Source organism: Hyperolius riggenbachi, chromosome 3, assembly GCF_040937935.1.
Source record: "Hyperolius riggenbachi isolate aHypRig1 chromosome 3, aHypRig1.pri, whole genome shotgun sequence".
Lineage (NCBI taxonomy): Eukaryota > Metazoa > Chordata > Amphibia > Anura > Hyperoliidae > Hyperolius > Hyperolius riggenbachi.
The window spans coordinates 425,120,684-425,143,415 of record NC_090648.1 but is presented as its reverse complement, the minus strand read 5'-3'; the positions used below and the strand labels follow the sequence as shown (position 1 = coordinate 425,143,415).

The window sequence follows — 22,732 nt, the reverse complement described above, 5'->3', positions numbered from 1 at the left end:
AACATAATAACATAATACAATAAATAACATCTCTACTAAAAGAATAAGGCCTGATGTGAAGTTGTGTCACTAGTAGGGTTGGGCAAGTTTGTATGCACATTTATATGTAATGACTGACTGCGCAGGTGCTGCATGGCGACATTAAGGTATCCTTTAAAACTTAGAATGTCGCAACACATTGGCCTCAATTCACTAAACTTATCTCCTGTCTTTAATAACTCTTCTAGAGTTGTTACCATGGTGATAAGGCATGTAGTATTCAGGAAACATTTTACCTCAGCCAAGCCTAAAGTTAACTCTTCTGTCTTTAAATTAACTCTCTAATCCTTAAAATAACTCCAGAGTTAAAGACAGGCTGTTAATTAACTGCGTGTGAAAATAACTACAGAGGAGGTAAATTAACTACACAGGAGGTAAATTAACTACAGGAGAGGTAACTTAAGGAATGAAGAGGTAAGATAACTCTCTCACGTGTGGAGGTAAGTTTTCTCTTGCCTTATTATCTCTAGCATGATCTTAGTGAATTGAGGCCATAGTCTATTTAATAAGATTCACTGGAATCCCCGTGTAAGCTGAGTTCCGGTGCATAGATCTTCCCCCTTGAAGAAAATTGCCCTGGCATATATAGAAAAGGTAGAGGCCTTTTTCTGCAAGGTGGCAGGGGTACACCTACACTTGGGGGGGGGGGGGGGGGAGATGGCAGTGGCGCAAGGGTAATTTCAGCATCAAATCTATTAGAAATCTTTCTTCAGTGTGTGGCCAAGCAATAGATCTTTCTCTGATCAGATATGAACAGAGAGCAGTGTAGATAATGGTCCATCTGACCATGCATCAAGTGACGTATGGCCAGCTTAAGGCTAACATGCTGAAAATACTGGAAATGTGCACCTTGTTCTGGTAATCTCTCGTAAGACAGCTGAGAAAGAGGGATATGGAGGCTGCCATATTCATTTTTTTCAGCAATATTAGTTGCCTGGCTGCCCTCCTGTGCTGATCCTCTACTGCGCATACTTTTAGCCATAGACCCTGAACAAGCATATGCAGCAGATCAGGTGTTTTTTACATTATTTTCAAATCTGACAAGATTAGTTGCATGCTTGTTTCTGGGGTGTTTAAGACACTACTGCAGCCAAATAGATCAGCGGGACTGCCAGGCAACTGGTATTATTTAAAGGGAAATAAATATGGCAGCCTCCATATTCTTCTCTCTTCAGTTGTCCTTTAAGAGATGAGTGATAACATTACAAATACGATTTGATTGTATGGTGTATAGCCAGCTAAAGTCTGCAGCGTAAACTTTCTGTCCTCACTTATCCTGCACAAAAATATAAAAATTGGGCATTCTGTTTAAGCTATGAGATGATAGTATATTCAGAAACCATGCCTAGATGTTAAGGCGTATGCAACAAGTGTCTAACATTATATCAGCCATAGAAGATATACAAGATTGGGCTTGTGCTGTAGGAATCAGCTCCAAAGGCAATACCTGCTGAATTCCATCACCAGAGCAGGAAGGAGCTGACAGTATCCATTCTGTTCTAGTTAACCTCACTGTAGATGCTTCGATGGATGCTTGAAAAGAAAGTCTCAGCACTGTGCAAAAATTCACGGCAAAATCAGTACTCCCGTAACTCTTTATGGAAAAAATAACTGAAAAAGCACAGATTCGCCCAGCTGCACGCAAGCAGGATAAATTCAAGCAAACTTCTGCTTGCATTTAATATGCATAATTATCGCTTGCCGAGAAAATACCAGCTAAAGTAAACAGCAAGCCTGACCTTTGCTTTCATTTTTTTAAGCCACTATTATTAATACCATAGGCTGGAAAGTGTAGCTGTAAAAATAAAAACTCAGCCGACACAGTTATGAATTTTAACCCAACAAAGGCCAGTGAATAGGCTAAAGCAACAGCAGCTTAAAGAAGGCTCTGATACACTGAAGCATGTCTTAGGCTAATTTGACAAAGAGTGACGCGTTTCGGGGCTAATATGTCGCCCACTGACGCGTTTTGAGCTACTGCATGTAACTATGGAGCTGGCAGCCTCTATAATAACTTCGCCGTCTCGGTGGTCACAGTGCTTTGAATTCAGCCTGATTACTAAGCTAGATCTAAGACTCGCTTTTGAGGAGCTGTTTCTTATATAGACTGGCTTCCTGCTGGAAAGTCTACAGTCTATGCTGCCTTTTCTCACTTATAGCTGTAATCTTCAGAGATACATACAAACCCTTCCCCAGGCAGGACACACTTCAGTTATCCCTCTGATGAAGGCCCTATCGTACTGTCTGAAAACTGTAGGCTCTTTAATGTCTTATAAATTCTAGATTAGGAACCCTTATACCCGCCATTTTTTGCTCAGAACAGAACACACATACAGAGCTACAGGCTGCAAGCTTCTCGAACAACTTTATGTCCTGTCCATGTAAAGCTAGACTGATTTCAATGCTTATTTCTCAACAAAGGTGGACTTTTGATTCCAAAAGAAACAAATCCTGATTAGGGTCACTTGAACATTTTAACAAAAAAGCTTACAAATAAAGTTTTAAATATCCTGATGACATCAACAGACTATCTCCAGTGCACTATTCTAACAGCAGGGCTATTGGGAGGGGTTGATTCTGCCTTTTTATACCAATTGTCTGTCTGGCAAAGGATTACAATTCCCATGACTACTATTGTTTACTGTTAGCTGCTAATACCCAGCTGTGAACGTTGTGTGTCACTGTCTAATGAAAGTGTTTAGTTCTTCCTGAGGTGCCAAGCTCCTTTCTGACTCCACGCTGTGTGATACTCCTGTTGTGTTATTGCCTGATGAAGCGGGATGTTGCCCATGAAACGCGTTGCAGATTTTGTTTAGGAGTATGTGAATAAATCATTGTACCTACAATCAACAGCATCGTGTCTGTTTTCTGGGTGCCGCCGGTCCACCACCGCCACCAGAACACGTTTTAAACTTTTTAGTGAATTTTACTCTTCTGGCGCCTCTGTACTTTCGTACACCAGTTCGTCCACTCTTGGTGGAAGGGTGACAAAAACCCTTTTTTCTTCTATCCACAGAGAGTAACTTCTAAATCCTGAGTGGGGACAGGTCTAATCTCCCTACCTGCATTTACAGTGGTTGCCTGATTGGTAACCCAGGTTTGTAAGTATATTACTTACTTTTTCACTATTGCTATTTTTGCTAGAACATATTACACTATATTGGGCTCTCGGTCTCCATTTTTATATTTAGTTCTTCCGGTCATAATGTCACTAAGCATGTTGTGGTATAGTATAACGCATGTAACCGCAACACGATACAATGGTCCCAACATCTTGACCTTGCCCCAGCAATGTGTCAATCCTGACATAAGAATGAGAACTTAGCAGTGCACTACCGGACACTGCGCACGTCACTTCCGTGTATAATTTTGACATTGGTCTGTACGCTGCAGCCCACACGCTACGGGAAAAGGCTGTTTTTGAAATCCGTTGCAATATGCCATATGCACATCACAACGGATTTAGTGTGAACTTAGCCTTACATTCAGTGTTATCTCAATACAATAAGTACAACAATAATTTTGTTTTTTTCAGAAACTTCGGCAGAAGTATACAGAAGATGACAGATGAACAAAGGTAGAACAATATCTTAATTTAACTTTACCCACATGTGTATAACATTTCTTTTTTATCTACAGTTGCTCTTCAATGCATGCATAATGATATAACACATTACAACTCCCTACCTCCCTTTCTTTGTGTTTACACAAAGACTTACAGCTTGGCTCATAATTTCTAAGTATGAGTGAAATTGGGGGGGTTTCGGGGGATAGGGGCTACCAAGGTGTAATGGCATTGAAACTGCCATCAAGGTTGCTAAATCATTCCTTTAATTAATAAATGCAAGGTATTCAGGTTACGTGCAAGTGATCAGTGCCTAAAATGCATCACCTAGCCATGAGACCTGTATAATTCATATGTGTCAGTGATTAAAGGGATGAGTTGGCAATGCTGAATGCCACTGAAAAATCCTGAAGCCCTGAACAATTATATGGTGCTGACTCTTGTGCTAAAAAGGGCACCAGTTGAAAACAAGGTGTGTGGAGGGTGGGGTGGGAGTGGAGTTCCTCTCTTGTGTCTCCGGTGACATAGCCATGCTAAGAAGTTAAGAACCTCTCTCTGTCTTCAAATCATTCTACCAGAAAGGTAGCTGTGCTGAATGGGATCACACTATAAAAAAAACAATTCTCAGAAAAGAAATCCTATGTGTGCCAACATTTGTGGTAGGAAAACCACCTTCTTATTTTGATTATGACGTCCAAGTTTAACCAAATTCATTTTTAACCACCCTGGCGTTCTGATTAAATCGCCAGGGTGGCTGCGGGAGGGTTTTTTTTAAATTAAAAAAAAAACTATTTCATGCAGCCAACTGAAAGTTGGCTGCATGAAAGCCCACTAGAGGGCGCTCCGGAGGCGTTCTTCCGATCGCCTCCGGCGGCCAGAAGTAACACGGAAGGCCGCAATAAGCGGCCTTCCGTGTTTCGCTTACCTCGTCGCCATGGCGACGAGCGGAGTGACGTCATGGACGTCAGCCGACGTCCTGACAACAGCCGCCTCCGATCCAGCCCTTAGCGCTGGCCGGAACTGTTTGTTCCGGCTACGCTGGGCTCGGGCGGCTGGGGGGACCCTCTTTCGCCGCTGCACGCGGCGGATCGCCGCGCTGCAGCGGCGATCAGGCAGCACACGCGGCTGGCAAAGTGCCGGCTGCGTGTGCTGCTTTTTATTTGGTGAAAATCGGCCCAGCAGGGCATGAGCGGCAGCCTCTGGCGGTGTTGGACGAGCTGAGCTCGTCCAGACCGCTCAGCTGGTTAAGAAACCTAGTGGCAAATAGAGCCTGTAAACAGCAGCTCCTCTAGATGACACCTCCCCTTGGTTGATATAATGTAAATGAAAGTATGAAAGTGCAGTAATTGTGATGACCAGGCCGCTGAGATAATCTGACTAGAATGGCAGAAGAGACAGGCTTTACTCCAGCTACTAATATCACACCAGGATCCCCAGGACTTTATTTACTGGAGATACATCTTTATAGAGTTGGCATTAGCCACAAGAATTTGGCACAGCCAGCAGCAGCACTGCATGACTTCCAGAACGCCAAGTTTAAGTTCAGTACTGACAGTCCCCTACTTTCAAATGACTCGAGTTACCGTTAAAGGGTGCCATTATTAATAACAGTTTAACATTAGGGGGGGGGGGCAGCAAGTTATTACTTACCTTCCAGGGAAGGTCATACATCAATAGAGTTACAATCTCTATTAGGGCAATGCCAGACAGCGAGTTTCACAAAAAGTTCTCACTTCTTTAGATCTATTCTGTGGCCCCCACAAAAGGGACACAGAATAGCAGAAGTACCTCTCAGTGCTACCCAACTGCAGAGACCACTTAGAGGTTAGGACATTAGAGGGTGGCATTGCCCCATGCCTGTTTTTATCCCGGGGAGTAACATTCACACAGAATACCCTTGGAATCCTGAGTGGGAATAGGGATTATTTCCCCACAGGTCTTTAGACAACCAGGGTTTGCAAGTATTGTATTGAATGATCTTTTACACCTTGGTTCATCCAACGTACTGCACTAATGGCTCTCAGCATTGTCTTTCTTTCTGTTTTGTTGAGGTTCTTCAACCAATCCTCTAAATTGAATATATCTGCTTAGCTTCCGTTTGTGAATGTGACTGTGCATTGGAAAAGCAGCTTGTAGTCTTTCCAAGAACAGTGACTAACATGTCAGAATTTACAGGTTTATGAGATAACGATATACCGATAGGCATGGTCAAGCATAAAGTACAAATCCTACACATACACGCTATATAGGCAAGTACAACCATTGTAAGATCAATTACAGCACTGTAGAGAGCATGCATGACATGTATACAATATATAATGCAGTGTCATTTAGTCAAGCCTGCATAACCATACAGAGATGGGGGCCAGGGTTATATGCCTGACTTTTGTATCATAGGCACTCTCTGTGATAGCATGAGCTTCCTCTGTGCACCTATATCTGCCTCTACCCAAATGTCCTCCTGATCTGTGTGACAACAGAATGCAAGCTCACAGCTTAATAAGGCACACAGGCGGACAACCTGTTAATCTATTGTAGTGCTGTTGAGAATAGAAACGAAAAACATTAAAGGGACACACACACTGTGTTCTACTGATTTACAGCAACGAGGCTCTGGGTTTGATGCACACACATTTTGTTCTACTGCTTTACAGCAACGAGGCTCTGGGTTTGATGCCCAATCTGGATACTATCTCCTTGGCTTTTGTATAGGATGTTCCTCCTCTGATAGCAAGGGTGTCCTCCAGGCACTTCAGAGTCCTACCTCAACTCCAACACAACTGATTCTACTGCACTTGTGTGCATGTGTTTATTTAGCTGTCATACCATAAAATCTTACCAGTTTCATGTAGCATGAGGGCTTACTATAATAATCTCTGCAAAGTATTCTCAGTCTCTTGGCTCTTATATTACATAGAGATGGTAGCGTTGTATATTTAAATAGTATGCCATATGGACGTCTTTAGAGACGTTACAGTGTAAGAACCTTTATGCACAGGGACGGATAAGGATGGTTCATTGTAGTCTGAAAAAACACATCTTAAGTGCCAACTTGATACAAATATCTAAAAATGCTGAGGTATCCCAGATGATTGACGGCACCTAACTTTTTAAGCTTTCCATCACTTTTTATAGAAGAAAATGTTTTAGACGTGCAGGCCAATGACTTTATCACTGATGTAGTTGTGCATTCACTGAAATAATTTAATTGTCCATCAAAAACATGTAGACTGATAAAAGTTCCTGGACAAATTCAAGAGGTATTCAATGCAACCTCTGCTGTTTAGCTATTTGAGGGCCAGTGGAAATTGCTCTTTGATGACAACTTTAATCACCTACCGCATTGTTTTATTTTCTGATAAATTGTTGAATTGCTAGCTAGGTTGTAAATAACCATTTTTTTCTTCTAGGATTAGCTAGTACCCGATTTCCTGTGCGAAATCGATAACTTTAGTTTCTCGATTGGACATACAATCGAGATTGCATCATATACGGACCTAATAACCTTTCTTTGAACGTCACATTGCTCACAGTCTTTAAGCCTTCGGAAGACGGGCTAACCAAGGGCGAAAAGGGATAATTTGCATATTCAGTAGTAGTGCCTTGTGGGTAACCACAAATGTTCACTTATAGCTGAATTATTACAGATTTCCTTCTGTTTTAAGAAGGCAAATACACCAAGCTTTGCTTTTTTTAGTAGGAGGGCTTTTTGGTCCCTTTTATCCCCCTATACATTCCTAGTAGTTTGGGTCCCCCTGAGCTGCTTGGTTACTCTATGACAACTGAAGAAAGTATAAAAAAAAAAAAAACTTTGAAGGAAACCATATTATGTACATGTTGACTACTTGTCGTCTGGTCTTTTCTGCCCTCTATTTTATTCTTAACCATCATTTGGTTACCAAGCATTCTCAAAAAAACGTAGAAGCGTAATATTTCGACTACATACCATCAGTCAACTGTCTATAAATAACTCAGTTATTACTTTATTATTCTAGAACCTTTGGCCTTTAAAACATGCTTTTAGACCTCATATGACGTGATAAATTTGCTGTAGCTCACACTTAGCAACAGCTGTTGAAGGACATACTTGATATACTAACCATGGCCATCCCAAAATTAATACTGTAGCTAATGAACCAAAATAGGGAAACCTATTTGTATACTTGAGCTCAAGCCAACTTTCAAACCATTAAATATGAACTAACGCTGAAATTATCTTAACATCTGGGAAATTAACATCTGGGAAATGCCTGCACAACGACCATACAAAGGGATACAGAAACTGTTGGGACTAAAAGACAATGACCAAATGGTTCTTCTTAGTATTGCATTTGGATAAATCCTGGAATTTAACTAGGCCTTTGATGAGAATGAGAAGTTTAACCTATTGAGTGTCATACAAAAGACAAAAGGAGTGAAATAAGAGAGGTTGTGTAGTGCAATCATTCGAACATGACATTTGAACTCCTGACATTTAAGACTTATAGAGCTAGAGCGTATAACATAAATAATGATGTTGCACTTAGATCTCATGGTTGCAGATTAGCAACATGCACCAGGAACCTAATTGTGGTTCCAAAGTCCATGATTGGTTCTTATACACATTCTCAAATTAACAACAGTCCCCTGAGAACTTGCATGAGCCTCACACTTGGTCAAGATAAAGACATTTGAATCTTGACACTTACAGGGGAACCAGACGTCTCAGCGTCACTTATGCTGAGAAGGAACCTTGGATGCAAAATGACTATGCTAGCTTAGAACAGAGCAAGATTCATAGCAAAATTATTTGTCTAAAAAGCTAGAAAGAACTGAAGTCATTGGGAATTGAACTAGGCAACCATGTAATATACTTAAAAATAAGGATGTACATAATCTCTCATCTAAGGACTGGTTGAGGCAGTTAACTGTTAAGGAATTCTAAGTCCCTAGCATGCTGAAGCCTGCATTTCCACAACATATGGAGAAGTGAAGACTATCTTACCTTATTTAGAGTTGTTAATTGAAAGTCCTCTGATGGTACAGCACGGTCCAGGTACTATGTGGATGTACTGGGAGTGAAGGACAATGCCATATTGATAGATCTCATGAGGGTTGACAAAACACCAGTTGCCCTTGGAGATAGTTCTTTAGGCACCAGAAGGGAAAAGGAGTAGCAGTAATAGAATTCCTGTTGTCACTGGTCCTGATGCAGGAGTGCTAGGTAACCGTTTGACTGTTCTTTAGAACAAGTCTCAAGAATGAGATGTCTCAGGGGACCTCAAAGAAAAACTGTCTCTGAATATGTATAGCATTTCAGAGGGTTCAGTCAAGAATTACGCAATGTAAAAGGCCTTCTTATGATTGATCATTTCTTGGGTGTCACTGCAAGGTACAGATAGAACATATAAAGGTCTCATAGAGGATGTGTTATTTTGCAAGCTTGATGTGCAGGTATTGAGTTACTTGCCTAGTGGATGCTTCCCATGGATCTATCAGATCTTGTCTGTTTGTTGCATTTTCTTTGAAGATACAGAGCTGATGTCCCTAACATACCATCATATTTAGGTGTGCTGGGATTTCTTAAAAGCAAAGTTCTTGTAGCTCACAGTACCGAAGAATGACAGTTAACTTACTATAACATAGCTCACGTACAGAATAGACTAACCTGCAGAATAGTGGCTTCATGAAAAGGAGGTGCAATATCAGCCAAGCATGCCAAATACAGTTAAGGTGCAATAAAATGCTCTTTGTCAAACTGTCTCAAACACAGACATACTTCCTTAGAGGTGGTGACATTATGTCACCAAGATCAAATTTTGAGCTTTCACCAGAGGGATGGTTTTTAGTCCTTTGAATTTTTTATATAGTGAGAATTCACCTTACTTCTTGTCCAAAGAGGCGGTTTGTAGACAATAGAGTCTCTAGTAGTATGACCCTTCCTTTATAGGTGCAGAGTTGACCTCACCAAAATGAAATCCAGAAGCATGCAACCATGAAAAGTGCCTTGCTCTTACCAAATTGAGTCGTGGTCACTTCATATGTAATCTTTAAAAGAGATAGACAGTTGCTGGTAATAGTAATGCTTCTTTTCAGGGTTTTAGAATGATGTCACCAGCAAAGTTAGTATATTTCTTTTTAGAGCAATTCAACAGGATTGGTAGCTGGGAGAAAGGGGGAACTCTGACTGTAAGACTGTCTCTGAAAGAGGGGCGTGGGGGTGAAAAGGTGGTCTCAGCAAGAAAGCCACCAAGTTTGAGGAGCTCTCCAAAGTGTGATGTCCTTATGCAACTGGGGTCTGGAGCACTTCTTAATGGTCAGTAGAATGGTCAGCAGATTATATGGCTTCCACTGAGAGGGTCTCAGAGATCTCCTTTGTCTGCAGCTCGGGAGGTCTCCACATATCCAGTGGGGTCTTTGCTTGGGAAGGGTTGGGATGTCAGAGTTGGAAGCCTCCCCCGTTACACAGCAGGCCCTTGGATTAGGGGGGTCTCTGATCTCCAGGCCTGTTCTGCACACACACAGCCTGGCAGTTCTGCTGCCAATGTGCCCAGCTCCCCCGCCCGCTGCTCAGCAACACCGGCTTGTCGGGCCCGCCCGGGGAACGGCCCAGCTTTCAGCACCACGGAGAGCCGAAGAGGCGGAGGAGGGATCCCGGAGGAGGTGCTGCGTGATGCGGCTTGGGTGGGGAGATGAGCCGGACTGGAGACGATCGCCTCTCCCGTTCAGAGAGAGCTCAGCCGGTTCTGCTGTTTCGATCACCGCATCCCCCGGACTTCTAGCAGCGACAGCAGCAGCTTCTCCCCCTCCCAGAGCTGCTCGGTTCTCCCTCCTCCCTGTGCCTCCTCCGTCCTCCCTCCCTCTGCCTGTGCCCTCCCTCCAGCAGCAGCAGCAGCACTCCTCCTGGCTCCATCCTTCCAGATCCATGCAACCTTCATTCTGTCATCAGACTTCCATCTGTATCCCTTCTTCCCATCACATCACAGCTTACCTTCCTTCTGTACCGTTCTCCCTTCATGCCTTCTTCCTTCCATCTCCATTCGTACTTATTTCTATATCATTCGTTTTCCTGCATCCTTCCTTTTGTACCATTGTGTCTCCAATCCTTTCTGCCAGCTCTAATCTTACTTCCTTCTATATCATTTTGTCTCATACAGATTTCATTCTGTCACATTATGTCTCCAAACCTTCGTTCTGTTTTCATCCTACCAACACCACCCTTCTTTTCAAATCTGTCTGCATCCAGACCATTCCCTCTTCAGTCCATCTTTATATATCCTTTACTCTCTTCCATTCTTTCTCCAAACCTTCTTTCTCCATTATTCCAGTACCACGTGTGCTTCTGTTGTGTACCATTCTGCCTCCATGCATATTTCCTTCCATCTTCCTTCCATCCTCCAACTCCAGCTTTCCTTACTTTTATATAATTTCCTCCTTCCTTCCACCTACACTACTACACTCCTTCTTCCAACAATTCTTCCAGGCTTCTTTCCTTCTGTACCACTCTGACTCTGTTCCTGTTTCCTTCCATCATCATTCTTCCTTCCTTCCAGATTCAGTATTCTTTTCTTCTGTACCATTCTGCCTCTAACCTTCCTTCCTTCCATGCCATTATGTCTCCAACCTTCTTCCTTTCTGTATCATTCTTCTGCCAACCCTTCTTCCTTCCATGCCATTCAATCTCCAGCCTTCCTCCCTTCCTGTATATTTCTTCTACCAACCCTTCTTCCTTCCATACAATCCTGTCTCCAACCTTCCTCCCTTCTGTATCATTCTTCTACCAACCCTTCTTCCTTCCATACAATCCTGTCTCCAACTTTCCTTCCTGCTGTATCATTGTTCTACCAACCCTTCTTCCTTCCATACAATCCTGTCTCCAACCTTCCTCCCTGCTGTATCATTGTTCTACCAACCCTTCTTCCTTCCATACAATCCTGTCTCCAACCTTCCTCCCTGCTGTATCATTGTTCTACCAACCCTTCTTCCTTCCATACAATCCTGTCTCCAACCTTCCTCCCTGCTGTATCATTGTTCTACCAACCCTTCTTCCTTCCATACAATCCTGTCTCCAACCTTCCTTCCTGCTGTATCATTGTTCTACCAATCCTCCTTCCTTCCATACCATTATACCTCCAGCCTTCCTCCCTTCTGTATCATTCTTTTACCAACCTTTCTTCCTTCCATACCATTCTGTCCCCAGCCTTCCACCCTTCTGTATCATTGTTCTTCCAATCCTCCTTCCTTCCATACCATTATACCTCCAGCCTTCCTCCCTTCTGTATCATTCTTTTACCAACCTTTCTTCCATCCATACCATTCTGTCCCCAGCCTTCCTCCCTGCTGTATCATTCTCCTACCAACCCTTCTTCCTTCCATACCATTCTGTCCCCAGCCTTCCTCCCTGCTGTATCATTCTCCTACCAACCCTTCTTCCTTCCATACCATTCTGTCCCCAGCCTTCCTCCCTGCTGTATCATTCTCCTACCAACCCTTCTTCCTTCCATACCATTCTGTCTCCAACCCTTTTCTCTCCTGTATCATTCTTCTAACAACCCTTCTTCCTTCCATCTCCATCTTTCCTTCATTCTTTCTAGAATTCCTCCTTGTTATCTGCAGACCATCTTCCTTTCACCTCCATCCTTACTTTGTATCCTGCTTTCTGCTCATCTCCATCCTTCATCACTCATATCTCCATTCTTCTACTTCCTTCCTTCTGTATCATTATACCTCCAATCCTCCATCATTACTCAATCCTATAGAATTGTATTCCCATGCCTTCTTCCCTCAATCCTCATCCTTCCTTTTATTATTTTCCCATTTACCCTTCGTTTTATCTTCACCTCACTCATGGAGATGGACATACAGATACACAAGTGCCCTATATGTAGAAGCATATCTGCCGGGAGCCACCTTTCTGATATTTTCTAGCTCCCTGCCTTTTTCTGTTGTGAAAAATATTTTCAGTAGACAAACTGTTATGTTTGTGGAATAATTGTTTACATGAGGAATTGTTCTCAAGTCTCCAGAGAATTCCAGTGTATTTTTGGCTAGCCTAAGTAATACAGAAGGATAATAAAGCTTCATTTACATAAACCCAGTTTTCCAATCTCCATTCCTACTTCATTCTGCATCTAATAATTTCCATGCCCAGCTGTGTCTTGGCCCTTCTATCTCCACTCCATCCATTCCACTTTATCATATCCATTAATTTATTATTCCCACTATCTCCAGCTCTGCATCCATGTTATTTTATCTCTATACCTTCTTATTTCCAGCCTCATTCTCCCTTCCTTTTATCTCCTTCTTCCTTCTGTCTCCAGCCCCATCTCCATCCCTGTTATCCTATCTCTATAGCGTCTTATTTCTACCCTCCTCCTTTTTATCTCCTCTTCCTTTTGTCTCCAGCTCTCCATCTCCATCCTTGTTGTTCTATCTTTACACCTTCTTATTTCCACCCTTATCTTCCCTTCTTTTTTACCTCCCTCTTCCTTTCATCTCCAGCCCCACTGAACACATTCAAGTGTGCCCTAGCCAATTGAATGACATTGGTTTTCAGTTTACCTGTGCAGAAAGCAAAGGGGGAGGGGGCATCCAAAGTATCGCAGGGGACCCAGTGATTTCTAGTTATGCCCCTGCTCTCAGGGGCATAGCTTGGGGTGAGCTGGGTGGGTCATGTGCCCCCGGGCACTGGGTCCCTAGGGACGCCGGGTCCCTAGAGGCGCCCAGCGTGACCTGGGGTTTTATTTATTTATTTATATTTATTTATTACCCCACAGCGGGAGGCGGGAGCGCAGAGAAGAGGGAGAGCGGTGGGGAAGGGGGGACGTCTCCCCCCCTTCCCTCACCTTAGGGCTCCCCCTCCCTCGCTCCCCCCTCCAGATATGAAAGGCGGGTGAGCGGCAGAACACTTACTCTATTCACAGCAGAGTAAAGAGATCTGTGCGCCACTACTCTGGTCTAGTCTAGACCAGAGTAGCGGAGCACAGATCTTTCTACGCGCCGAGAATAGAGTAAGTGTTCTGCCGCCCGCCCGTTGCGCATATCTGGAGGGGGAGCGAGGGAGGGGGAGCCCTAAGGTGAGGGAAGGGGGGGGGGAGACGTCCCCCCTTCCCCACCGCTGTGCCCACCGCCCTCCCTCTTCTCTGTGCTCCCGCCTCCCGCTGGGGGGACACCTGGCTACCAATTCTGGAGACTACTATACCCCTGGCTACATATACTGGGGACATATACTACTGGCTACATATACTGGGGACAGCTATACACCTGGCTACATATACTGGGGACATATACCCCTGGCTACAAATACTGGGGACATATACAACTGGCTACATATACTGGGGACACATATACACCTGGCTACTTATACTGGAGACACATATACACCTGGCTACTTATACTGGAGACACATGTACACCTTGCTACTTATACTGGGTACACATATACACCTGGCTACATATACAGGGGACATATACCCCTGGCTACATATACTGGGGACAGCTATACACCTTGCTTAATATACTGGGGACAGCTATACATCTGGCTACATATACTGGGGACAGCTATACACCTGGCTACATATACTGGGGACATATACCCCTGGCTACATATACTGTGGACACATATACCCCTGGCTACATATACTGGGGAAACCTATACCCCTGGCTATATGTACAGGGGACAGCTATACACCTGGCTACATATACTGGGGACACCTATACCCCTGGCTACATATACTGGGCACATATACCCCTAGCTACTTATACTGGGCGCATATACCCCTGGCTACATATACTGGGGACATATAAACACCTGGCTACCTATTCTGGGGACACCTATAGGCCTGGTTACTTCCACTGGATACACCTATAGACCTGGTTACCTATACTGGGGGCACCTATTTTGGGGGAACTGCTGCCAGATTAACTGTATTTTTGGGGAACCTCTGCTGCCAGATTAAGTGTATTTTGGGGAACAGCTGCCAAATTATATGTATGTTGGGGGAACCACTGCTGCCAGATTGTCTATTTTGGGGGAACCATTGCCATATTATCTGTATTGTGGAGGAACCGCTGCCAAATTACATGTATTTTTGGTGAAATGCTGTCAGATTACAAGTATTTTGGGGGGAAACATTATGGCAGAGTTCAAACTTCCCTGGCAGACCTTTTACGCCAGTGCTAAGGTCATGTATATTTGGGACCCACCCATTACCACGCCCACATTCTGGTGCGTGGCCACGCCCCTTTTTGGTGCGGCGTGCATAGCAGGTCCCTCCTTAGAGGGCACATTAATAGTCTTTGCCGGGCACTGAAAGCCCTAGCTATGCCTCTGCCTGCTCTATACCTTCTTATTTCCAGCCTCATACTCCCTTTCTTTTACCTCCTCCTTCCTTCTATCTCCAGCTCGCCATCTCCACCCCTGTTATCCTATCTCTATACTGTGACGATACTACCTCATCCTCGCGCCCACGATGTCTCTGCTTCTTCCGGCTTGCGTCCCGGAAGCCCCTCTTCAGCCGGGCGTGTGTGTTCCAAGCGGCGCATGGGGGATACACTTCCACCGTATGCGAGCAGGCAGCGCGCGTTCCAGAGATGATGTCACGTCGGGTTCTTAAGGGACCCGGAGATGCCGCGCCATGCCTGTTATAGCGTTTGCTAGGCACAGTTAGGAGTTGGGGGAGCTCTATTGCTCTTTAGTTAGCTAATGTAACATTGTATTTGATATCTCTGTGTATGGCTCGGCTCTGGACTTTGACTACCCTCCAGTCTGATTCTTATAACATTGTACTGATATCTCTGTGTATGACTCGGCTCTGAACTTTGACTACCCTCCAGTCTGATTCTTATAACATTGTACTGATATCTCTGTGTATGACTCGGCTCTGGACTTTGACTACCCTCCAGTCTGATTCTTATAACATTGTACTGATATCTCTGTGTATGACTCGGCTCTGGACTTTGATTACCCTCTAGTCTGACCCTTATAACATTGTACTGATATCTCTGTGTATGACTCGGCTCTGAACTTTGATTACCCTCTAGTCTGACCCTTATAACATTGTACTGATATCTCTGTGTATGACTCGGCTCTGAACTTTGATTACCCTCTAGTCTGACCCTTATAACATTGTACTGATATCTCTGTGTATGACTCGGCTCTGAACTTTGATTCCCCTTTAGTCTGACCCTTATAACATTGTATTTGATATCTCTGTGTATGACTCGGCTCTGAACTTTGACTACCCTCCAGTCTGATTCTTATAACATTGTACTGATATCTCTGTGTATGACTCGGCTCTGAACTTTGATTACCCTCTAGTCTGACCCTTATAACATTGTACTGATATCTCTGTGTATGACTCGGCTCTGAACTTGACTACTCTCTAGTCAGATCCTTATAACATTGTATTAATATTTCTGTGTCTGACACAGCTCTGATCATTGACTGTCTGCTACCCACTGTATTGAATTGTATCTGCATGTACTAAACATTACTGTCTAAACCACTTACAACATTAATAAAGTGTGTTCACATTTTGGGGTACCCCGAATATCTGTTCCCCCTGTTTCTCTGGGGAATAGTTCGGTGTCTAATCCTTCATTCCTTTTATTCCTTCCTTCCTTCTAACTCCAGCCCCATCTCCATCCCTGTTATTCTATTTATATACCTTCTTCTTTTCACCCTCAAACTTCTCCCTTTAATCTCATCCTTATGGTAGGGATTAGGCCGTGAGCTCCTCTGAGAGAAAGTTAGTGAACATCAATATTTTCACAGGTGCAGTAGAAGTTTGGTAATTTACTGAAGCTCATTGACAAAAAGCTGTTCAGTAACAGCAGAAGAGTGTATATTTGGCTCTGTTCTCTGTGCAGAGACAGCATTACAATAGTAAGAGGCATCCCGACAGCCCTTTAAAATGTACATGTTTGTTATACTGCCTCTGCTCACTCTGAATCTGTCTATTAGTCTTTCTTAACAGTTTATTTAATTGCCACAGCTTAGAAAAACTTCCAGGAGACATTACACATGCCATGCTTAGATTTCCCCACTAGCTCCTCTGCATCTTCAAACAGGAATCTAAGGGGTTAAATGGCCATAGAGGAAGTTTGTTCTGATCTCTCTGCTTGCTGCTTGGAGGTAGAAAAGCTGGACCCACCGGAGAAGGCTTCAGATCCAATCACAGGGACTTGTAGGAGACAGAGGCTGTTCCTATTGGCTCTCTGCTCCTGTCAATCATGGGAAAATCCACACGGAAGGCATTCAAAGCTGGTTTTCGACAAAGGAGAGCAGTCAGTAAATATCGAGTAGGTTACTGTGTTTTACGTCATGCTGTAACCTTGATGAATTGACATTTTGCTGACATTTGTTGAGGTGTTTACCACACAAGTTGGTAATTTACCTTACTGCTCTGTAATTTCACCTTGCCATGCGGTAACAGCCTTGATTAATTGACATTTTACTAAATGCTCCGTATACTCAGCTTTTTTCAGCATTACCATATAATTGACGCCAAAATATACTCTGTACAGTGCTCCAGAAGATGTTGGCACTATATAAATAATAATCTTTACTTGTATCTCTTCATTCCTCCTTCTCAATTCCTGATTTCGTATTCTACTTCTATACCTTATTATTTCCACCTCGTTTTACCTTCTTTTTATATCAACTTTCCTTGTCTCACCGTCTCTCCATCCTATTTTTTCTTCATCTGTACCTTACTTCTTTTTCCATCTGCATACTCCCTTCTGTCTTCTTTTCTCTAATCACCTTCGTACATATTGCTCTGGTGGTGGTTAGCTGGGCGCAGGGAGAACCCAAGAGACGGCTCTCTGATTACCTAGCTTGTCCCTTTTGGACAAGTAATTCAGGGTCTGGCTGTTGCCAGCACCCAAATTACAGTCATTTTATGAGAAATTCCCCCCTCCTTACCCATGCTGCTATAGCCATAATTAAGATTTTGGTCTATGTCCTGAGCAGTGCCATGCAGGCACCGAGATGACCTGGCTCTCCATTCCACCAATCCTTTTCTTTCCACTTCTTGCTGCTCTCTCTCTGTCTTTTCATTTTTTGCTTCATCTTTTTCACTTCCATTTAGAACCACCCTTCCTTTTGGTATCATTCTGTTTTCTACTTTTCATCACCATGTGTTTTTTCTATTGAATTTTTCTTTGAATTTCCAACTGTCGTTGTCCATCTCTATCTTTCAACACCCTTCCCTCCATCTTCTCATCTCCCTTACTCCTTTTATTTCCATTCCTTTTTTCTTCCAAGGCATTTGTTCAATATCCTTTTGTATCTTCTCCATTCTATCAACATTCTTGAATACTTCTGCATTATTCTGTGTTCATCTCCGCTTCCTTACTTGTACATCCTTCCCCATCCTGTTATCTCTCTTCTTCCTTCTTTCTCCATTCCTCTTTCTATCCATGACTATCCATTTGTCTCTCCTATTCCTTCCTTCTCCATCCCTCCTTCTATCCATTTCATCCTTCTGTCTCTCTCCTCCCTTCTTTTTCTATCATTCTACTCCAAGCTTATTTTGTATTATTTATTTTCATCTCTATTTCTTTGTATTATTTTCATCTCTATTTCCTCTCCCTTTCTATTCTTTTCTTCATCTCTGTACCTAAAACCCACTGCCAATCTCTTTCATTCCTTTCTGATTTCTCAGTTCTTCTGCAGCCATATCCTTAATTTGTCCCTACCACTTTCTATCTTATTTTCACAACTCCCTATTCTACATTTTCTGTCGTTATCTCTACATTTACCTACTTATATGTCCCTATTGCATTTCTCCTATTACCTATAAATCTTTCTACTTGTTTTTTTTTTCTTGATCCTTCTTGATTGATTTCCATTCCTCTTCATCCATACATTGTCATCAATATTTCCATCTTCTCCACCCCCCCCCCCCATCCTTTTATCTCTTTTCTTCCTTCTCCATCTATGAACATCCTTCTGTCTCTCGCTTTCCTTTTTTCTCCATCCCTCCTTCCATGCCCATTCTTCTGTTCTCCTTTTTTTCTCCTTTCTCCATTTATCCTTCCATCCAATTCCATTTTTCCATATCTCTTCTCCATTCTTTCCTCCACCCATCCATGTCCATTATTCTGTCTTTATTTTACCTCCCTTCACCATCCCTCCTTCCAGCCATCCATGATCATCCTTCTGTCTCTCACCTTTCTGTCTTCTCCATTCCTCCTTCCATCCACAGATGCTCATCTTCTGTCTTCCCTTCATCCTTATTTTTTTTCTGTCCTTCATCCTTCTGCATCCTTATGTCTGGCTTCTTACTTACTTCTCCATCCTTCCTTCCAACCATCTCCATCCTTCTATTTCTCTCCTCTCTTCCTTTTTTATCATTCTGCCCCATGCTTTTTTATTCTTTTCATCTTGCCTCAATTCCACTGCCCATCTCTTTAATTCCTTTCTATTTCCTTTCTGTTTCTCAGTTCTTCTGTAGCCATCCTTAACTTGTCCCTACAACGTCCTAACCTTCTTTCCATAACTCACTATTCTACATTTTCTGCACTTCATCTCCTCATTCACCTACATATATATTCCTTTTGCATTTCCCCTATTATCTATAAATCTACCCATTCCATTCCTCTTCATCCATACATTGCCATTTATATGTCTTCTAATATCTACCCCTTCCCCTTTTTTGTCCTCTATACATCCCATATTTTCTTGCTTCCTTTGTGCTGCTCTACCTTACCTCTTTTCTATCCTTGCCCCTTATTCATGGTTATTTCCATGGCGGTTATTTCTGCAGATTCTCATTCCTTCTTTTAGTATTTGTGACACATTAGCTGTTCCTGCTAGTCCCATTCTTCCTAGCATTCCATTCATATGCTCTCCTTACTGTCTGCACTCAGCCTGGTGCACATTGTAACTGTGTAATTCATGTATGTGTATAGAGGCTGCTGTGCTTTGTCACATACACATACTATTTCATACTAAATCGCACCATTCACCTGTCACATTATCCATTATATCAACTTTTCTCATTTTTCATGTGCCTTTTTGATAATAGTGTAGGGTGTGTGTATTGCATGTGTGTGTATATCTCTCTGTGTATATGTGTGTGTTTGTGTGAACATGTACGTATGTGCAGGGCCGGATTTCTGGCAAGGCCACATAGGCAATGGCCTAGGGCACCAGAAATTTAGGGGCGGCTCAGTGAGGGGCAGTAAAGCTGTTCTATGCAGCCAACCCTATCTACAAGGACAGATTTACCCTTTGAACCCTCTGTCCTGTACTCGTGACGTCCCTGCAAGACCTGTAAGCTCTATCATGCAGGTACACATCAGCCTAACTCTAATGGTGACACAATGGGTCCATCATTAACGAGATGGCAAGCATAACATAAAAGTTCTTAAGGAAAACATAACAAAGTCTATACGCATATTACTAAACTAGTTATTGTCTGTGACACCAATGATGGAAAGTAAGTAGAATTCTCATTGGGGCACACAGATATAAAAACCAAACAGACAATATAGTTGGCCTTGAGTGTGTGTATATGTATATACCTATTTGTGTGTATACAGTAGATGTGTTTTGGTTTGAGTGTATGTATTTATTTATGTGTGAAAGTACATGTGTGTGTATTTACAGAAGTGTGCAAAGGTTTTAGGCAGGTGTGAAAAAATGCTGTAAACAAAGAATGTTTTCTATAATGGAAATTTTAATAATTTATTTTCATCAATTAATAAAAATGAACAAAAGATAGATCTAAATCAAATCAATATTTGGTGTGATTACCCTTTGCCTGCAAAACAGCATCAATTCATCTAAGTACACTCGCAAACAGTTTTCCTGTTCCTTCGGGTCGCCACTGATCTGACTTCTTGTAGTGGCTAGTGAGGGGGACCGAGAACTGTCCTAGAGGAGGCAGACGCCGAATCAGAAGGTAAAAAGAGCGGCGGACGCAGGGAAGGAGGGGGTGGGCAGGATGCCGTTTGACGTCAGTGCTGCCTGACGCACGCCATTCACATGGCATCATGGGCGGACCGCCCCTGCAGACACACTCAATGATGTTGAGATCAGGGATCTGTGGGGGCCATACCATGACTGCCAGGACTTCTTAATGACTTTGGCTGTATGTTTGGGGTCGTTGTCCTGCTGCAGAATACATTTGGGGCCCAACATACACCTCCCTGATGGTATTGAATGATGGATAATTATCTGCCTGTATTTCTCAGCATTGAGAACATCATTAATCTTGACCAAATCTCCAAGACCATTTGCAAAAGTGCAGCCCCAAACATTTAAGGAACCTCCACCATGCTTCACTGTTGCCTGCAGACACTCATTATTGTATTATCCAGCCCTTTGATGCAAACTTTTTTCTGCTGCAGCCAAATATTTCACATTTTGACTTATCAGTCCAGAGCACTTGTTGCCATTTTTGTGCACCCTTGTTCCTATGTTTTTTGTGCATACTCGAGTCCCTTGGCTTTGATTTCACATTGGAGGTATGGCTTTTTGGATGCAATTCTTCCATGAAGACTACTTCTGGCCAGATTTCTCTGGACAAAAGATGGGTGTACCTGGGTCTCACTGGTTTCTGACATTTTGGAGCTGATGGCACTGCTGGACATCTTCCAATTGTGAAGAATAATAAGATTGATGTGTCTTTCATCTGCTGCACTAAGTTTCCTTTGCCGACCACTGTGTCTATGATCCTCAATGTTGCCCTTTTCTTTGTGCTTCTTCAAAAGAGCTGCCTGTAAGAGTTGATACTGGTTTGAAGCGAAAAGGTAGTAACACCAAATATTGATTTGAGTTAGACTTTTCTTTTGTTCGCACGCTTTGCATTTTGTAAATTGGTAACAATAAATAAACATTATTAATATTTCTGAAAGCATTCTTGGTTTACTGCATTTTTTTCACACCTGTCTAAAACTTTTGCACGGAACTGTATAAAGTGTGTGTGTGTGTGTGTGTGTGTGTGGGGGGGGGGGGGGGGTTGTGAATGCATTTGTGTGTATGTACTTTATGTGCCTGAGTGTCTTTGTGTGACGCTCATACCTAGGATAACTACCACCCAAAGCAACCATTCCTGATCATTTTGGGTGTCAGTTTAAGGAAAATTGCTGTACAGACACACTTTTGGGTTCTCTGCTGACTAACCTGTTTTGTCTTATGGAGAGGGGAGGCAGGAGGAATGGGTGGCACTATGCTGTGGGTACACCAGGACCATTGGCCAGGTATTTTACAGCCCAGCTAATAGCTGAAAGAGAGGTCACCAAGGTCAAGTAATACCTGTACAATGTTTATTGGAATCGCAATACTGTGATCACAAACAGTAATTTCAGATTATGAAAATCTAAAGCTACATACACACGGGGCACAATTGCCCCCCGTTGCATGGCTACAAGAGACCAGGGAGTAGGGTGGCCACTTGCAACCCCCCAAAAGGAGGACATCACACCCTGAAAAGGAAGACATCGTACTGAGCATGCCAAAAGTGGGCGTGGTCAAGCATCAAGTGGGCATGGACATGGGTGGGGCCAAATATACATGACCTTAGCAGTGGTGTAAATGGTCTGCCGGGGAAGTTTGAGCTCTGCCGTAGTGTAGCCCCCAAAAATAGATGTAAACTGACAGCATTTCACCAAAAAGACACATAATCTGGTAAAAGTTCCTCCAAAATACAGATAATATGGCAGTGGTTCCCCCTAAATAGACAATGTGGCAGCAGCAGTTCCCCCAAATACATATAATCTGGAAGCAGTTCCCCAAAATACGCAAAACCTGGCAGCGGATCACCCAGAATACACGTAACACCCAAAATACATGTAATCTGGCAGCAGTGGTCCCCCAAACATACACAATCTGGCAGCAGTTCCCCAAAATACGCAAAATCTGGCATCAGCCGTGCCCCTAACATACATAATCTGGCAGCGGTTCCCCAAAATACACTTAATCTGTTAACAGCGGTTACCCAAAAATACAGATAATCTGACAGCAGTTACCCCAAAATAGGTACCCCCAGCATAGGTAGCCAGGTGTATAATGTCTCCAGAATAGGTAGCCGGGTCTTTGGGTGTCCCCAGAGTAGTTAGCCAGGTCTATAGATGTCTCCGGTACAGATGGCCAGGTTTTTAGGTGTCCCCAGGATAGTTAGGCAGGTCTATAGGTGTC

The 22,732-nt window shown here is 43.1% G+C and overlaps 2 protein-coding genes across 3 annotated transcripts in view; one reads left to right on the top strand and one right to left on the bottom strand.

The window, feature by feature from the left end:
* The window catches only part of LOC137564135 (xylosyl- and glucuronyltransferase LARGE1), a 670,081-nt gene extending 659,674 nt beyond the window's left edge, over positions 1-10,407 (bottom strand). Inside the window, exon 1 of the mRNA XM_068277558.1 lies at positions 8,589-10,407. The gene's annotated coding sequence lies outside the window, so the exon portion shown is untranslated. The remainder of the gene's footprint in view (positions 1-8,588) is intronic.
* LOC137564137 (intestine-specific homeobox-like) overlaps positions 1-22,732 on the top strand; it is a 974,377-nt gene that overhangs the window by 74,683 nt on the left and 876,962 nt on the right. For both annotated transcript variants that reach the window (XM_068277567.1, XM_068277566.1), the window contains exon 2: positions 3,575-3,616. The gene's annotated coding sequence lies outside the window, so the exon portion shown is untranslated. The remainder of the gene's footprint in view (positions 1-3,574; positions 3,617-22,732) is intronic.